The sequence below is a fragment of the Notechis scutatus genome, chromosome 1 (genome assembly GCF_049901735.1).
Source record: "Notechis scutatus isolate UNSWTSFEM ecotype Mainland chromosome 1, rNotScu1.2, whole genome shotgun sequence".
NCBI classification, from domain to species: Eukaryota; Metazoa; Chordata; class Lepidosauria; order Squamata; family Elapidae; genus Notechis; species Notechis scutatus.
This window is the reverse complement of record NC_142009.1, coordinates 276616810-276628533: the sequence shown is the minus strand read 5'-3', so window position 1 is coordinate 276628533 and position 11724 is coordinate 276616810. Positions and strand designations below refer to the sequence as shown.

The window sequence follows — 11724 nt, the reverse complement described above, 5'->3', positions numbered from 1 at the left end:
GGGAGTTAGGTTCATGAATATTTAAATATTTACAAGTGTGTGTGTGTGTGAGTGAGTGAGAGAGAGACAGAGACACAGAGAGAGAGAGAGAGAGAGAGAGAGAGAGAGAGAAGAGACACTACTTCATTTACCACCGTATTCCATGCTCATAACAAGTGGTTTAGAAATTGACAATCTAAACCTCTCCAGATGTTTATTTTTATAACACCTATTGACAGTACAGTCAGTGAAAAAAGGTTCCAGAAGTTCAGTAATGAAAATATTAGGAGGTTACTATATTCTTACTTCTAGCTTTCACCAACCTGATGGCCAGCAGATATATTGTACAATTGTAAGAGTTCTACTCCAACACAATGCACCAAATTGTGTAGAATACTATCTCAGTATCATGATTGAGTAGAACATCTGTTTTTTTCCTCATTTCTTCAAATGATCCAAAGCCTGAAATAAAGTGGAGACAGAATAGGAAAAGACCTTATTTGCTATTTCCACTATGCAAGGAAAAGAAGCAAAAGATGCGACTTGAGATATTTAATAAGATTTTTCTCTGGTTCATCAGAGGTGTGTCTGCCATGTCTCACTATCTAACATTCTCTTCATTCCTCTCTTACCAAAATGTGTTTCGACTTTCATTTATTTTTCCACCCAATTAGTTCCTTACCCTCTTTCTTCAGTTCTGAATTCTCCTTCTGTTGGCTTTTGTTTTGGCCAATTTTCCAAGGTGAGTCCAAGTATGTATCCATCCTCATTTGTTTGGGGGGGGCGGGGGTTTGGTTTTTTTCTGCAATATACTGTAGTCTGCTGGTGCTGATGAAATCTATTTCTCTCCCACACAGTTTTAACAGGGCATCTTTCCAGAGAGGTAAATAGGATGCTTTAGTACCATTGGCTGAAGTGGTGATTTGCACTGCTGCACATCCAGTCCTGTGCTTTTCATAAAGAGCAGTCCCAAATGGACGTTTTTACAGTACATGCCAATTATTTGCTTAACATACAAAGGCGCTTGAGGAAATATAAGGTTCTATTAAAATAGGCTTGAACAGAATGGCAGAACAAAAAAGGCATTTTTGTCTCACTGATGAGAGTCTATTTTTATGTTTTTAATATATTTCTACCGAGCAAAATGATTCTTTGGTCTGCTCATATATTCTTAAAAGTCTGAACATCTTGCAGGTACCCTTACAACTAAGGCATCCACCTTCCTCCCTTTTTCCTCAGGTAAAATTATACTCTCAGTAGCTCCATATCAGCAGTCTGTGGACCTGGAAACATACACGCACACATATTGAAGAAATCTTCAGAAGGAACATGGGTGTGGGCCGCATGTGTTGATGATTCCTGAATTGTAACAGACTGCCAAACTGTATTATTGTCTTTTATAAACACCAATGCATATGCCAGTGTAAAGAAAATAAATTAACAACGTTGAATTAAAACTATCTTCTTCAGCCTAGTATCCCTCAGAGGTATTGGCTATTGGCGAACATGCTGACAACAACATGGAATCTGTGGTCTCACGGTCTAAGAATGAAAAAAGTATGAATTAGGGACTAAGCCACACTGCTTTTTAGTCATATGTCAAAATATGTGTGAATACATAGATGCCTTAGCAGATAATATTTTTCTGACTTCTGAAGCGAAGCAGAGTCAGGCCTCATTAGCATTTGGATAGGAGACTACATGGGATCCTAACGCTGTAGGTCTCATTGGGAAGTGAAATAATAGATGCATCATTTCTATAACATTGCCAAAAAAAAAACCAAAAACCCTGCATGAACATGCCTATGAAATTATTTAAGGTCAGCTCTCTCAGCCTTTATTATACACAGATTTATCTTGCACCTGCATAATTGTTTCTGATGGCACTGACTGTTTACCACCTGAAATATAAATATTTTATCAATCTTAATGTGTATATTTCATTATCAACGATACAGAAATTAATTTTCAGTATGCATACTTACTGGATGTACAAGAAAATCACTGCTTTCACTGGAGAATACCTTTTTAGCTTTCTTGCTTTACTGATAATTAAAGGGGTAGAAATGTTTTGCTTCTGCGATTCAGTTATAAAACTGGTGCTCCTAATGGGCACACAATGTGTGTTTGTGTGTGCGTGTGTGTGTGTGTTACATAGCAAAATGATAAGTCCAGACAATACTGGACATGAGAACTGACAAATATCATTAAATGAATGAATTTTCCAGGGCTTCAGATATACTTCAGAAACTTAGCAATATAGTTTTTGTCTCAATTTAAAAAAAAAAAATCATTGATTTAACATCTTTATTATTCACCAGCCGCATTCAGAACTATATGAAGGCAGTGATGTTGTGCAGAGGCATTCATAGGAAATGTCAGACTGGAAAACACAACCAGGCAAGCATACTCCTCTTTATAGGCATGCAAAACACATTAAAAAGGGGCGGGGCTTTGATCACCCAGTCACACCCATAATTTTCGAGCCAATGGCCATTGGAGCTGGTGCCTATGGTGTTATGCTAAATGACCTACATTTGCTGCTATCTGGTAGTCAGTCTGAATTTACCTAACAAAAAGCACAGTTGAATTCAGTGGAACTTTATCGTGTTGCTTTAACCATCTTCGTACCTTTTAAAATCCTCTTAAGAAATTCATATAGGAGAACTGTAATTTTGATTCATGACTATAGCTCACCCACCCAGCATTTCACTCCTTACTATCTTTACAGCAGGGCTCAGAAGAATGTGTGGGCAGCTCTAATCTAATCACCTAAAGGAAAGCATGCTCTACCCAGAAGCTGAGAAATGTTACACTCTAAGGGACATGCTGCAACATATACAGAGCTATTTGCCAAACACAAGTGAATTACCCAATTCCTAGAATGTGTAGATCTATCGTGTGACAATAATAGAAAGGGTCGAACATCAAGGCTGCAGTCACCAACCTTAGAGCAAGCAGTATTTATAGTGTCAAGAGAAAGCTTATGAATTCTTTAGAACTACCTATTTGAAATGCTGTGACGTAGTTGTGCTCAGAGCTTTCGATGGATAAAGTGATGCTGGTTAAACAAACAACCTTCATGGAACACACTGAGCTAACATTCGTTCTACTTCTTAGGAAAAGTGTGAGATGCCCTAGGATACTCAGTCCTCCAAAGAGAGTAAATTGAGTCAAACTTTCTCTTCCAAGAAATGACAATCAAGTGTAGGTTTGAGGGGCACTCCCCTAAAAAAAAAATGCACACAGACATCGACTGCCATCAGCAGAGACTGTTACTCATGACACAAGTTTATGGATGTGAATGGAAAGAGATCCCTGTAGATCAAGGTGCTCATAAAGCCAGAAAGGGCTACAAAATCATTGCCAAAACCAATCCATAGTCAGGCAAATGGTGAACAGTACACAAATGGAGAAAATACAGTATTCATTTTCCATGAGAGGTCATCCAACAAAACCACCACAAGAGTGATGCACACAATACTTTGGGAGGCTGCTGCCAGCCCTATACACCAGGCTAGGTCAATACTACAGCTGCACCAAAAGGGATGTCATGGCGCAGAACTAAGCTGTTCCCACTGAACAGTGTCATTCTCAGAAATCACCTAACGCTGATCAAACACAGGCACCATAAAATAGCTTTAGTGTCACATAATGAAGCATGCCCTGGCCTCAACCCTCAGACTCAGCAGGTAGAGCTGAGAACAGAACAAAGACTTCTAATGAGGGTCCCTGCCAAGCAAGGGGGAACTATCTTAATGAAAGATAGCTGGCTGCAGCCTGATTTAAGAGGCAGATCCTACCTATGTTTTTACCTTGGAAGCAACTACCTAATCTCTTGCTCCTAATCAGTGCGTCATTCCTGTGAATCCTAGTTGTGAAACTGTCCTTTGGACTGATTGACAAACTTGATCTGGCTGTCAGAACTTCAAACTGGATTTTCAATTCTCTTCTGCATATTCCTGTTGAAAGCGAAATTGTGGAATCCTTGGTGTTCTCTGAGCTTGGTTGTTTGCGTGCAGGTGTTTTATTATCTGTCCAAGTAACACTCTGCATTTCAACCCTGAATTACATATATTCTCTTCTATTGGAAAGTGAAATTACCAAGGCAAGCTTTCTTTCCAAGAGACTTCGTTGATTTCCTTTCCTTGTCTATAGTTATCTGCTCAGCTTTGAGGAAACTGCTGTTCGCACCTAGAAGTTGGGTGTATTTGAAACAGGACAAGAGGAGAGGAGCTGCATATCTGCAAACACCCCACGGGCAAAAATTCAGCAAGCCATTTTTGCATTCCCTGATGTCAGTGCTGAGGACATCACCCCCCAAAACCCCCCAACACCTTATTAGGGGTCTTCTGTTAATTAAATAAGATATTGTATCTGAACAAGCCAGAGGCTCACTTAATTAAAAAGTGGCAGAGCCAATTCTCTGTTTTAGGGAATCCATGGTAGATCAACCCTAATATTAGCAGAGATTACCTAATCTCCTAATTTGGAAGAAGTTAGGTCAGGGTGAGGTGTTGCAAGATATAATTTAAGCATTAAATCATTATGGGCCAGCCCTGATGAACTGCCTCCTGTATAGTCATAGAGCAGTGTTCGCAGCAAATATCATTGCTGTTTAGTTGTGTTTCAAACAATTGTAATCTCAGTCTAGAATGACATAGCAGCAAGGACAACAGAAATTAAAATGCTACAAAAAGATATTATCTAAGAGGATTGCAAGAGTGTAGTAGGACCTGTCAGCATTCCTTGCCAGCAGCCTTGGAATTTGAGATGTTGATACCAGTCATCTAGAATAACATGCTATAAGCAAGATCTGTTGGAAGAATTTGCATAATTTCAAGATGTTGCTACATCAAAAGGAATTTAAGCTGAACCTAAATCCCTAGTAAGAGTTGTCATGCCATACTGTTATACAACACACACAAACAGTGTAGTGGTTAACGTGTTAGCTTAGGAAACAGGAGACTGTGATTTCTAGTCCTGCCTTTGGCATGAAAAACTGGCTGGGTGACTTTGGATTAGTTACTCTCTTTGAGCTGAACTCGCCTCACAGGGTGGTGGTTGTGGGGACAATACGAGGAAGAAGAAGTATAGGTATATTTATCAGCTTGAGTTGTATATGAAAAGAGGAGATTAAATAGAATTTTAAGACTAAATAATTCCATTGTTGAAATCAGCAGGGTATGTGTCATTCATATGTCCCAACATTTAATCATATTATTCCTGATTTTCCTTCACTCCTTTTTCTCCTTCTTTGACCTTTCAAAATTTCTCGGTGTCTGAAGAATGTACCAAAGTTTATTTAGACCACATAGATGACTATTCTGTTATCCATTGCAAGAACTCCAATCCATGCTGGCTAACCTCGGGACCGTGTTTCTCAACTGTGGCAACTTGAAGATCTGTGGATTTCGACTCCCAGGATTCCCCAGCTAGTAAGCTTCAAACAATTCCATTCAGTTTCAAGCAATCACATCTTTGAGTTGCCAGGGTTAAGAAACATTGCCTTAGGATCTTTATTGGGCAAAAACCAGAAGAGAGGTTATAACTTCCTTCAGGGGAGGACAGAAGCAGGCGGAGAACAGGTCTTGTAGTACCACAACTGCTAACAGCAAAAGACTATTGGGACTGTTGCTATTGGTTGTCTATCTCACAAATGGGATAGGTCACCTTGCAACGAAGGAGTTGTTCTCTGCAACTGCTTTCCCCCTGCTTCTTCTGCTACCCATAGCAAGAAATCCAGTGGGGAAGGAGAAGACTCGGGGGACAAAACAGGGACAGGAAGAGAAATGGATCTTTTTGGTCCTTTCCCACAGGAGTGTAGGCTGCAGGGCTTCAGAATTCCCCAGGTAGGGAAACAACACTATACTGCAAAGGGAACATTCCTACAGAACAGCTACCAACATCCTTTTAGCTTTGTCACTGACAAATTTGCAGAAGGGTATTTTAAATGTGTCTAGCACTCCAGGGTATGACTGCTAACCTAGTGCTTAACTTGCTGCAATGCCTAAATTGCAAGCTGGGACTTTTTCTATGTGTCTATCTGGAACCCTGCTGGACATGCATCATGCAGTAACTTTAGCAAATGCAATGAAGCCTGAAAGGGTTGGAGACTTTACTACAGGGGTGCTGGCTGCTTTTTCCATGGCTCAGCTGCCTCCCCTATAACTTCAGTGTCATGTGACTATAAAAGCCCCTTTACAACTTAGGCACTGGGGGTGGATATGGCACCTTGCTGTGGGGGGGAGATATCCCTGCAAGTAACCTTCCAATGGGGAAAAAAAACCCTTCTATGGATGGAAAGGACAACCCACATCCCAAACCCCACTTCCCTCCCTTTTCATTCTGCTTTTCCTGTCATCCATAGTTTGACAAGGCAAATTGAGAGATGGGTTTGGAGCACATTGAGAGAGCTCTGGCTCTTCTCCTGTCAAAGGGCGAATGGTAGTCAGACACCAGGGGCTGGAAGGGTGGCACACCCACCGACATCGGGTAGCCAACAACAGCAGGGCAGGTCCCCACCCTAAATTGAAAGGCTGGCTGTTCAGTGTGCCTCAATGGGGGCAGAAGCTGGCAAATGTCTGAAGCGGAACAAAGTTGAACAGAGGCCACGTTCACAGGAGTGGCCTGAGGATGATGTTGCACTTTCACATACTCAACAGATGTGTAATGCTGGGGAAGCAGGTGGCTCCTTATATTGAGAAACGCTCTTTTGCAAGCACAGAGAAGGCTCCTTAGGGATGACTGTGGAAGTTACAATGACATCACAAGAACTACACTTTAAAGTTACAAATCAAGGTTTCTTGCTGTGCAATTGTTCAGTCATTTCCATCTCTTCGTAGACATCATTTTGCTATGACTTATTGTTGTAAATGAGTTCTTGTAAGCTCCTGCTTGTGTCACCAGTGACAGCATCTGGCCACCTTGACCTCGGTCAGCTTCAATTTTCAATTATCCTTCATTTTCCCCACGCATCAAATTCTTCACATTTTGAATCCAAAATACTTAAGTATAGCTTTATTATGTCTAGGAAACAATCTAAATTTACTTTCCTACTAGACTCTTGTGCTGATTTAACCAGCTTAGTTTTGTGTCTTTATTACTTACGTTATATTCCCTTGTTCTTGTCTTCCATGGTTTTACCTGCTTTCTTTGAAGTACCCAGAGAGCTCTAGCAAATAGGCATATAACCAAAAAAAATGTAGTTAGCATTATAAGAGGTATATCTGCTACTAGTTAAATATACACTGAGAAAAAAAAATCATAAATCATCACTTTTTGTATTTTTTCATTATAGATTTTATAATTATAAATATTATATTGAATAACATTTGTTAATTATTAACCAGCAGCAAATAACAGTCTAACCCTTTGCCAATTTAAGTGAAACTATATCACTATGTTAGTGAAACCACGCTTACAAAGTCGCTCTTCTCACACAAATATTCTCAGACGCATTCATCTTATTCACTTTTAAACTTACAATCCATCCATGCATTCATCTATCCATCAACCCAAACACACCATATGTGACTCAGCTGAGACCCTCAATTCCCATGGCTCAATACCTTTCACTGGCAATGTACAACAATCTTTTACTATGGTCTTGAGACGGACCCAAAAGTCCCAGTAATTATACTAATTACGGAATTCTGGAAGTTAAAGAAAGACAGTACATCTTACTGGTACCCAGGCTAGGCTCCCACAAATAAGTATCGGATTTAGATTCAAACTACCATTAAACTATTTCAGCATAGTAATTGCAGAATTATTAACTATTTTTTCCTAATAATTCATCTTTTAAAAGGAATAGTTTTCAACTTGCCTTTGTGTCATTTAATATGGAAATTAAGAAAAAGTTTTACAAAACAGAAAATTCAACAGGACACTTTAAACACATAGGAATTTCATCAATAGCAATAGCACTTAGACTTATATACCGCTTTACAGCCCTTAGACTTATGTAGTGCTTTACAGCCCTTTCTAAGTGGTTTACTGAGTCAGCATATTGCCCCCAACAGTTTTTTACCCACCTTGGAAGGCTGGAAGGCTGAGTCAACCTTGAGCCTGATGAGATTCGATAGCTGCACATTACCTCAATAAAATAAAATAATAGATTTAATGTTGGAGACCAGATTTCAAATTTAATAAAGGGAAATTTTAGAAACACTATAAAAAACAAATTGTCTCTTTTGAAATATAACAAATGGGAAACAAGGTTTAGTATTGAAGAATTACAGGAATTATGGAATTATTTTCTCTCAAAGTTAAATGAAAACCATGTTAAACACATATTTAAAGGACAAATAAGCAAAACAGTTTCATCCTACTATTTAACTATCTCGCTGTATTTTCATTCTTAGGCAGCAGGAGGGCACTTTTAATTAGCAGAACTTCCATGATGCTCCTAAGGGTTTGAACCAGTAGGTTGCTTTACAGGTCAAAATCTCATGCTGGCAGGAAGAGATAATATTAATTAAATACTCTTGCAATACTGATAGGACTTATGGCTTCTTGACATCCAATCAGCATATCAGATGGAAACAGTTTTTTACACATCCTGGTTGAAGAACAGTTCTTGGAATCTGAAGTGTTCAACTATTTTGTATATCTCTATTTGGATTAATATACAGTATATTACCACAAACCAGATGTTTTATGAGAGTATAATTTCTTTCCTATAAAAAAAAATCCTGCCCCCCCCCCCTCGGCATATGTAAGCTAAGGCAACAATCACCACTTCCCCATTGTTGGTATGAAAGTTGAATGGATGCATCCGTGAAATCACCAGGAGTGGGGTTATAAGTTGAAAAGTTTAAAGTTTGCTAAAACAGATAACTTTGATAATGATTTATTTGGAATGTCTCTCAATTTCTTTTTATGTAAACAAGAGTTAAATAAAGCCCTTCATCAGGATACAAACTAAAAGAATAATAATAATTGTACCAAATCAGAAACAAGTCAAATGTTGTATTTATGCAAAACCAGAAAAGAGTCTGAATTATGATTAGAATAGTCACAGCTAAACATTTCATGCACACAGGCAGTAAGAAACCTACAGGAGCTGGGGGGAAATATTAAGAGTACTCTGTATTATTTTCCTCTTTATTTACACTTAATTACAACCTTGAAAGCTACTTAATCTTATCTACCTATCATCATGCACCATAAAGGAAATACTAAGGAAGTAGCCAAAGGAAGTAATAAACATTTCTCTGAGGAAGTTATAGCTGGAATTTGGAGAGGTCGCTTCCATGCTTAACATTGCAACACAGCTGAGATTTTTAAAAAAGCATTAATACATTCAACAGAGTTTCAATAGAAGAGAATATTTGTACTTGGGGTTGAAGTATGGAGTCCTTGATAGTCTCTGAGCTTGGTTGTTTTCTTGCATAGGTTACATTACCCAACCAAGTTTCATCACTCAACCCAACTCAATAGAGTTTGGCAAAAGATAAAAAAGCTGATAGCACCTTTTCTGGCTAAACAGATTTTTGTGAGCTTAAATTTGTTAGTTAGAAAAGATGCTATCAGATTCCTGGTGGTTTTTTTTTAAAACCACCATGGCTGTAAGGAAGCATGGCTTTCTTACAGAGTTTGGCAACTATTTATTGATTACAATATTTAGAAGAATTGTCTCCCTTATTATTATTACTATTCATCCACATTCAGCCATAGATGTTCAGACTGGATTTGGCATTTTTGTCCACCTACTGAGTCCTTCCCAAGGACCTGGGATAGGCAGGTGTGGATATTTGATGGTCTTACAGGTATCACAGGATGTAAGCTGTTCTGAGTAAAGCTGCCTTTTGCAATTGACTGATAATGAATTTGTCATTGCCAATATTTACATATTTTATTGAGTTTTGTTATTTCTTATTATCAAGTTTTTAATACTATTGATACTTAGCTCTTTAGGGCCCTAATTTGGGCAATGTGATGTGACCCACTATATTTGGACAGCTGTGAAGCAACAGCAAATGGTTATGCAATTTATTATTATTGTGGTATTACTGCCATGAGAAGCTGTTTTGATATTTTCTTATATTTTGTGTCAAAATAATTGGCCGTAGCTCAGGCAGTCAGATATCTTGGGCCAGCCATACACAGGGAACTAGGGAATACATAGTTACACACTCCCTTTTCTCTGGTTTTCAACCAGTTAAGCAAGAGTTACTACATTTTACTTATTTATTTTTATTTTATTTTATTTGGTTTTCAATTGCTTACAAGATAATAGGTATAAGTAAAAACATAGTTATGAATATATGAATACATATAAGAAAAATAAAAGAAACAATAGGACAGGGATGGTAGGCACGTTGGTGCACTTATGCACGCCCCCTACAGACCTCTTAGGAAAGGGGTGAAGTCAATAGTAGACAGTCTAAGGTTAAAGTTTTTGGGGTTTGGGGAAGAAATCACAGAGTTAGGTAGAGTATTCCAGACATTGACCACTCTGTTGCTGAAGTCATATCTCTCTGCTACCCAATTTGCAACCAAAACATGATAGCCAAATTCTTGTTTTTCTCTACTGGCTTTAATTTCCAGTAAAAGGTGCTGACAATTTGGATTAAGGTATTTCCACTGGACAGGGTAATCCAAACATGCCAACCTTACATAGATTTTTACAGTACAAGCAAGCAAGAAGTAAATTTACTTCTTCCCATAAACATCCAACTAAATTTTGTAAGTTTTATGATGGTCTAGTCACGAGAGACTATAACTCAGATTCCTCAATTTAAACATGTTGATTGGTTGATGGTCCTAATTACTAGGTAAGATGTCACACAGGACTAAGGAGACTAGGTCCAAGTCCACATTTAGTTTAATAATTTTGGACCAATAACTATATTTAATCATCCTAACTTAAAAGGCAAAATTGGGTTCAAAGAAGTTAGCTACACAAAATAAATAAAATATCGGAACCATACATTATGAACATATTATACAATATTCATAATGAAGAATTTCCCACATTCACTTATTTCACTGGTCACATTAACAAAAGAGGACAAAAAGAGAAGTGGGATTAGGATAAACTGAATGAATGAATTTGTATGTTAATGCTTTGATTCCATCCTGCAAAGAATATCTGATAAAAACTGAACATAAAATGTATACTCTGTAAAAGAGAAAAAGGAAGAAGAGACTAAATTCTCACTCTTGGATTTTTAAATCCACATCGATGTTGTATGCCTCTGTAAACATTATTTATTAGTATTGATCTACTGGCGTCCTTCTATGGATGAAGATTGGTAACGGGTAGTCCTTTATTTGTTCGCGTCTGACAGACCCTTCTTGTGTTTTCTCTCTCTCTCTCTCTCTTTCTCTCTCTTTTTCAAAATCACGACTTCTTTAATTTGGAATGAGCTGCTCCTTGTGTAGAAACTGCGGCTCGCTGACTAACCTGCGCGCAGGGGGAAAACAAAGGTCGCACCCCCCCCCTCTCCTTGAAAAAGAGAAACCGCGTTGATTCTGCCGCAGGCCTATTATTTTCCACTTCGCAGGGGAATAAAACAACAAAGTTCAGGAAAGCAATAGGATAAGCCGTCGACGGATTAATATTCATGAAGCCTGTGATGTCATGAGCAGGAGAGCTGTGGCCTCCTGAAAGCGCCATTTCCTGGAGGTAGAAGCAAGAAGCCGCTGCCAAGACTTGGAGAAGGAAGTCGCGGCGGCCGAAGGAGGGAGCTCCGCGCCGGGCCAAGCTCAACTCGCTCGGCGGGCCCGATGAACTCA

The 11724-nt window shown here is 38.7% G+C and overlaps 1 long non-coding RNA gene across 1 annotated transcript; it reads right to left on the bottom strand.

The window, feature by feature from the left end:
* Positions 1–767: 767 nt before the first annotated feature.
* Positions 768–11714, bottom strand: LOC148133393 (uncharacterized). The gene is made up of 4 exons (XR_015746734.1): positions 11393–11714; positions 8016–8077; positions 7090–7153; positions 768–1521 (listed from the first exon to the last, which is right to left on the bottom strand). It is a non-coding gene; the product is annotated as an uncharacterized LOC148133393 (long non-coding RNA).
* Positions 11715–11724: the final 10 nt, after the last annotated feature.